The sequence below is a fragment of the Dinoponera quadriceps genome, unplaced genomic scaffold (genome assembly GCF_001313825.1).
Source record: "Dinoponera quadriceps isolate SergipeBrazil2010 unplaced genomic scaffold, ASM131382v1 scaffold1476, whole genome shotgun sequence".
NCBI classification, from domain to species: Eukaryota; Metazoa; Arthropoda; class Insecta; order Hymenoptera; family Formicidae; genus Dinoponera; species Dinoponera quadriceps.
Window position 1 is genome coordinate 869,392 of NW_014555863.1, and position 7,411 is coordinate 876,802.

Consider the following 7,411-nt stretch of genomic DNA (forward strand, 5'->3'; position numbering starts at 1 on the left):
TAGATTTTACGCGCCGTAGAGATATACTAAAAGAATAAATACGAGAGACATCGGGAAAAGAGAGTTATTTTCTAACTATATTTTTACGAAATGACGAAATACATAACAGTGTTTAAAGTAACTGTGTCCGAAGTAATAACAACTGCGAATAGTTAAGACGATCGAACGAACGTTTGATAGCGCGAAGTTACCATAATTTGTGCAATAACGTTGTTATTACTCGTGTATCGATATCATTGCTGTTACGTGGATATATAAATAGATATTAGACAAGAGAACATAGCATAGGACGTGCATACGATTGTATAGTCAGTGGCAAGAAAACGTCAGCGGCAACACTTTTCAATTCGACGAGCTTCAAAACACAGGGTGGCGCACCGTGAGGTGGTGAATATGCGAGGATATGTCCTCCACGGAGAATAAATTCCCGCGAAATTATTTTTTACTCTGTTTATTTCTAATATCGTGCAATTAACAAAGATTTTATTCGCGAAACAAATAGTAGGTAGTATCGTACGCCACCCTGTAAATAAAAGTGATCGTCCCTGCAACTTTCATTCTCTATTCTTTCCATTTCAAAACGTATCGAGAAGAAACGGCCTCGCATCTTTCTCACTGCCGACTGTACACATCGATAAACGGCGTAATAAAGAGTATGGTATTTTATATCTTCGGAATTTCCTCGACACACACACACACACACATACACACAGAGGAAGAGTCTCACGTTCACGCGCACTTGCTCTGTGAAATTTTTAGGAAGAGCGCGGCTCTGCGCGATCACGAGAAAAAATTCATCCAATTTCTTGTAAGTCTCACACACACATACACGGCGAGTCTAGATCGAATGATCGAGAATAAAAGAAATTATTTTGCGTATTACGCACACGGAGTTCTCTCTCTCTCTCTCTCTCTCTCTCAAGTTTCGCCCAAAGTTTGCTTTAGTCTAAAGGAAGATCGACAGATCGACATGTTTGATCGGTAAATTCCTCGCGACCTTCGCGCTCTAGGTCAGGCGCGAGAGAGGAGTGTCGTACAAACGGCGATAACCCGACTAACAAGTGGAAATCTCACGCCACTTGCCGGACTTCGGGAACACTCAGAAGCGCACAAGGTGAGGCGCGCGCGTGTAACGCGATTTGCAATAGAGACATCAGCGATTAACATCTATACATGTCCGATCGATGAAACGTGACCGACGCGTTTCGCTGTTTCCGTGTAAACACGCGAGCGTGTGCGGCGAGTGTGTTTACACACACACACACATATATATTAATTACCGATGCTAACGACACGTAAGCGCGAAAGCAAGATGGTCCGAAGCTGCGGGTACCGTTACTACCTGTTTCTCCGAGCACCTCTCGCTCTTTCAGTCTCTCCTTCCGCCAGTCGCAGTCACGCTCCCGGCGTCAAGAGAGAGGAAGAGAAGAGCATGGTCCAGCGTCCGTGAACGACCAACCGACGTCTCCCACCGTTTCGCTTCACCCTCTCGTGTGTTTTTTACAAAGCCGCACGTCGCAGGACGAAGAACCCCCCGAGCGATGTGGCTCTGATCCGCGCGCCTCCGAAAATTTTCCATCGCGCTGTTGATTTCACTCCGGACCACTTTCGTGTCTCTTGCAAAAATTATAGGCTACCGCTCTTTCTCTTTCTCCCTGTCTCTAATTACTCGACCGCTCGAATTCGCTCGGCGGCGAACTTTCGATGTAACCATGATCGGAGGGAACGTTTTATCTCGGCGACGAGAGTCGTAAAACTTTCTATGCGCGATCGCATCGGGCGCGCAAGCGAATCGTGACGAGCGTTACCTTCAAGTGCCGCTCTTGCGGAATTTTTGATGTTCGCTGCGTTACGCGAGCGGACATCAAATGTCGATAATAGCGCGCATCATTTTAGAGAATACCCGAGCCTAACGGTATCGAACCACGCATCCTGCGCGTATTTTTCAGCGCATTAGCAACGCTAGTTCCAGTCTTCGAATTGCAGCGGACGTTTCCCGAGCGCGATTTGTTGTTGTTGAACAGCGCGGTAGTATCTGACTCTATTTATCGCCGACTTCGTAATGCGTGGAGCGTTCAATTAAAGTAGCGCGGAACCGTTACCGCCGTTTCTTCTGCCCGATACGTTTCATTGCTGTTACATAAATAATTAAGTAAAGCTCGGCGATCTAGTTACGCGCGAGTCGAACGATTAAAATGCCGGCCTATTAACCGCTAATCGACGTCGGGCGTAATTACGCGGCGCGTCCGCGGTGTGGCACGATTCTAAGGAAGCGGTTCGAGATCGTCGACCTCTTTTCCCGGCCTTTTGCGACCTCCGAACACGCATATGCAAATATACGCATATGCGTCGTAATTCAAAATAAACGGAAAGACGAAAAAATCAAGAAAATCGATCGGAAGGACGGTGTCGTTTTAATGCGCGCGCGTTTACAGTAAACATATCGAATATCGAGGTTATGAGGATATGTCGCAGCTCCAGTGGAAATTTTGATTCCTTATTAACCCTGCGAATTCCATCGAACTTGAAGAGTCAATGGAGAATTTCGGGTTATAATATTATTATAGATAGTCATTTCCTTTGTATTGAATAGTCCTTAAAGGGCTAATCAAAATTATTGAATTTTTGATTACTATTATCTCTCTCGATTAATGTTATTTCAACATTTTACCTGCGCTTCATTTATTATTAATTACAATGAACAATGCAATTTATTAATTATGCGACTTATTTAACTGCGAGTAGGATATGTGAAATGAGGAAATATTAAATAATTAATATGAGCAAATGATGAGTAAAAAAAAAACAAATTGTATCCTCGTAATCTCTCTTTTTCTTTATTTGGCGTTGGAAGTCTCGATGGGATCGTAGCTCTTAAAAAAGCTGATAAGGAAGAAGTTGTGAAGGCAAAGATAACAGTTATGTGCCCAATAATGCTATCTATCGATGGAGATTTAAATTTAGATTCGGTACAATAACAAGGCTAAACAGAAATAAAAAAGAAGACGTTGGCAGATATCAAGGTGAGATTCGTGACTCAAAAAGCATCAACGTAAAAAAACTTACGAAATTTACATTTTATTCTACGACCGGTGTTCATAGTTGGAAATTATTTTTTTATTACAACCTATTATATCTATTACTTTTATTATTATTTTTTATCACAATCTTTTATTATAATCTAATACTTTTATTATTATTTTTTATTATAATCTATTATATTGAGAGCAGTGTTAATTATAAATTTGTCTTTAAGAACCGTTATTCGGCTGTTTGGATCAACGGTTTTTGTTGTATGTTATTACTCCAATGACGAAAGATTATGAATGTGTCAGCCTAGGTATCGACTTGGGTATCTCTCTGTTCTCGGTAAGTTTGTTAAAATCGAAAATTTCCTATGTAACAAACAATTTGACATACCTGGAAATATATGATATATCGCTGTCCGTGCCCCCACAGCCTGCTTCCTGGCTTCTCGACCCAACATCCTGCTCCCGGCTGCTCTGTTGTGGTCCTCCGGACATCCATCCGCGACACTGTAACTGTCACTCGCGTAGATACGATCCGATCGGAGAAACATACGTTCATTAACGCGATGTTGACGGAAAAGTCCGATTAAATACCTCAAAAACCGACGAAATATTATAATCATACGACGAGAATGATAACTAACGTACGGATACACACATGTTCCGCGGTATGCATTTCGTTAGGCGCTTCAAAACATTGTATCTCTAGGTCTCTAATGGAAAAAACTCGGAAAACTACGCGACACACGGAGTAAGTTTGTCGATCGTCTTGAAGGTTCGGAATATTTTGAAAGTACTGATTGTTGTTATCGCTGGGCCGTTCAGTGGAGGGGAAGGGGGAGAGCGATTGACGCAGAATGACCCTTTTTGCCTATTGTTTTGGTTCTCTCGCGTGTGTTTTGCCGTGATTGGATGATTGAATGACGTTACGAGCCGGTGAGCGAGCACGTGTATCGATGCGTTAGTTACACACACACATTTCCCGTCGAGTGATTAAAATATTTCGTCTGCTGTACAAATATTCAATCGGGCTCTCGTCGGCACCGCGTTAATTAATAACACGAATTTATCCGCTCGAATCGTATCAACGAAAGTGTCAGTGTCAATGTTACAAACGAATATCCGGAGGATCACAACGAAACAGCCGGAAGCAGGATATTGAATAGAGAAGTTAGAGTGGAGGAAGCAGAACACCGGGACGCGGTAAACGATACATCATATGTTTCCAGATGCGTGAAATCGTTAGTTATATATATTTTCGATTTTAATGGACATTGAACGAATTTACACGAACTCGAAAATAAGGAGATATCCTGGATCGAAATTTCGACCGGCATTCGAAATCTGTTTCATTATTTGACAAATAATAGATTGACAATCATAGTTTCACGAATCTCTGATTATTCGTCAACCTATATCCGTTAATTTATATATTGCGAAGAACACATAACTGCAACCTTTCTTTCTTACAACTTCTTCCTCTCCACTTTCCAGAAATTCTGCAAATACTGTCGAAATTCCCAACTCTGATAAAAAAAAAAAGGTAATAACGAATAGATTATAATTATAAAGAAAGTTCGATGATTCAGTTTCTCTGTAATTATATAATTACATAGTTTCTCTGTAAATTACGTAATCAATACGCATTACTCGTTAAAATGAAGATATGAACAAAGATCAAGCACAGGTAGAAGATATGGGAAGATATCATAAAGAATCAAGTGATCTTGAAAGAAGTCTCATTAAGACTCAATGCCTTCAAGTTCGACAGGATTCGCTGGGTCGATGTGGAACCGAAATCTCGACTCGGGAGCACATTGCACGACGAGGCGAGCGTATCGAGCGCACGTTTGCTCGAACATGTAACGCATTCTGATACGGATACGAGTAAAACGTGGAGATACAAAACAGCGACCTATTAACCGGCAATCGTCGTCGTCTAGGCCGCGAAGTGGTACGATTCGGAATAGCCGGCCACGCCGAGAGCGTTGTCCTCTTTCGCGCGGGGTGCTCGCACGTACCTGCAGGCGGTCGTAAAGTCACCTGCCGCATACCTGCCTGCCTCGCTGCGGCCGCGAGCCGAAGACCGCAGGCGACCGCTCACCTCTCTCCCTCTCTCTTTCTCTCTCGCTCCTCTCTCTCTCCCCACGATGATCGGGAAAAAAACATTCGCTTTCACGAAAGTCCATGTCGCCGCTTCATAGGCCACTTCTTCATCGTCTACCCGGGCGCTCGATGCATCCCGCCGCGTATCGGGCTTGCGAGCGAGAGAGGACGTATACCGCACGCGAGGGACCTCTTCGGTGAAATCCGCGCGACTACCGGCCTTTGCGTTTCTTCCGCGAGGAAGTTGCATGTTGCAGAACGGGCACAGCTCTCGCGTTTCGAAACAGGTATTCGCCGGTCCGGAGTTCGGAGCGTCTTTTCTCAAGACACTCGGCGATTCGCGTCGAGTAAGACGCGGCCGCGAGAGTCGTTTAGCGAGATTTCCTTATGCATTCGCACACAGGTGTGCCCTTTCTTTTCCTACCGCGCGTGCGTCGTAAAAATACATCGTTGCCGGCCGGGCGGGTTGGCGTTTTGGAACTGCCGATTGAAGTCGCGCGGGGGACGAAAAAAGTAGACGAACCAGTCTCCGCTTAGGGGACCTCTCGCGTTTGTAATTCCTCTCGCCGCCGTCTGTTTCGCGGCGCGACGCTAAATGTGCCTTCTTAGGAGCTCCGGACAACGGAGCCGTCGGACGAAATTCTCGGCACGCGGCCCCATTGCACCGTTGTTCGCGCCGATTACCGGCCGGCGTTCGTGCTCGCTCGTTTTGCGAGAACCACGTTGAACCACGTACGACCTGGCCGCGTCTCCTGTCGAACAGTGTTCCCTCACGGTCGGCGAATCGCGATCGCCGTGTTAAACGGCTGAATTCGACACGGCCGCCGACCGGCGCCGATTTTCTATCATATCGATTTCACGCACTCGTGCGCGAACGCACGTCGGATTTCGCGGTCGCCAGACCGTTCATTAGCGTGAATTCCCTTATTTGTAGAGCAAACCGTGTGCCGTTTTTTCCTCGTTCCTCATCGCCGTCGCCGTCGCGAGTTTCACCTTTCCTCTCGTGGCGGAGCAAGCAAAACGTTGAATTCGCGCGGTGACGGTTCAGACGTGTCTCGTTTCACTCCTTCGTTTCCAAACGGATTAACGAGACGGGAGGAAAAAGACTGCGTCGAGCAACTTCGCGATAAGTATCCTTCGCAGGATAGCGCGAATGCGTCGATCTGATGATTTCTAATCGTCGGAGCGACGTCGGCGGCTTTTTACGGGCGTAGTGAATTTCCAAGCCGGGGCATGGCGTTAACGCGTTCACGCCCGGCGCGAATAGAAACGGGAGGGAAAAAGCGCCATCCTACTCTGTAATTTTATTGTCGACGCGAGAAACCAAAACGTACGCGCGCGCGCGCGCGCGTTTCCAGCGCCGCTCGTTCCAGCAACCCAGATCTCCGCGCGCGCGCGCGATGGAAATATACCGTTAAAACGCGCCACAGGCTCGCAGCCGTTACTCCTGTTCGACGAATCGTTGACTGGCAGGAATCTCCTCGGTTCCTCTCTTTCTGACACTCACGCGATCGGTTCGCCCGCGGATTGTTCCACACACACATACACACACATATAGTCCCGCGAGAAAGGATATCCGGAATTTCTACCTGTCTCCGCAGATATGTCCGTCGAGATACGTCCCGACAATCTCGGGTATGGCCGAAAGTTTCGCGAGATCCAGCCGATCGAATATTAGATAATCCACTCTCCCGTCAAAGAATAAAAAATTCAATCATTAAGATTAGTTCAATATCTTGTTCGTTAAATTTTCAGGTGTCTTTTAATGTAGCTTTCTAAATTCCTAAGTGTTGGGATTGGCACTGAAAAGCGAGTTTGGTTGAATCTACCTGGTGAACAGACAACCAAACGTGTTTTGCTTGGAGGAGGCAAAATCCCGAGTTCTGTTGAATCAACTCTGATTATTATGATCTAAAATTCGATTTCCTTTAATCAAAATATATGTCATAATATTCGATTTCCTTTAATCAAAATATATAAATGACTTTGTCCATTGTTAGGTGTATCCAATTACACGGTAAAAAGTTTTGTGTAAATAACAGTCCACTGAAATTTGTATTACTTTAACATGAGAATATGTTAACAAATACACTAGAGAAATGTATTCAATTGTATCAACAAATTCTTGTTTGGATAGGGGGGAATAAATATTTTGCTTATAAGAACCAAAGCAAAATGATAGCGTTCTTTCTTTTAATAATCGAGTTTTCTTGAACGGAGACGACACAATTTTTATTCAAACGCATAATATTTCGTTTAAGTACATGTTTCTACGA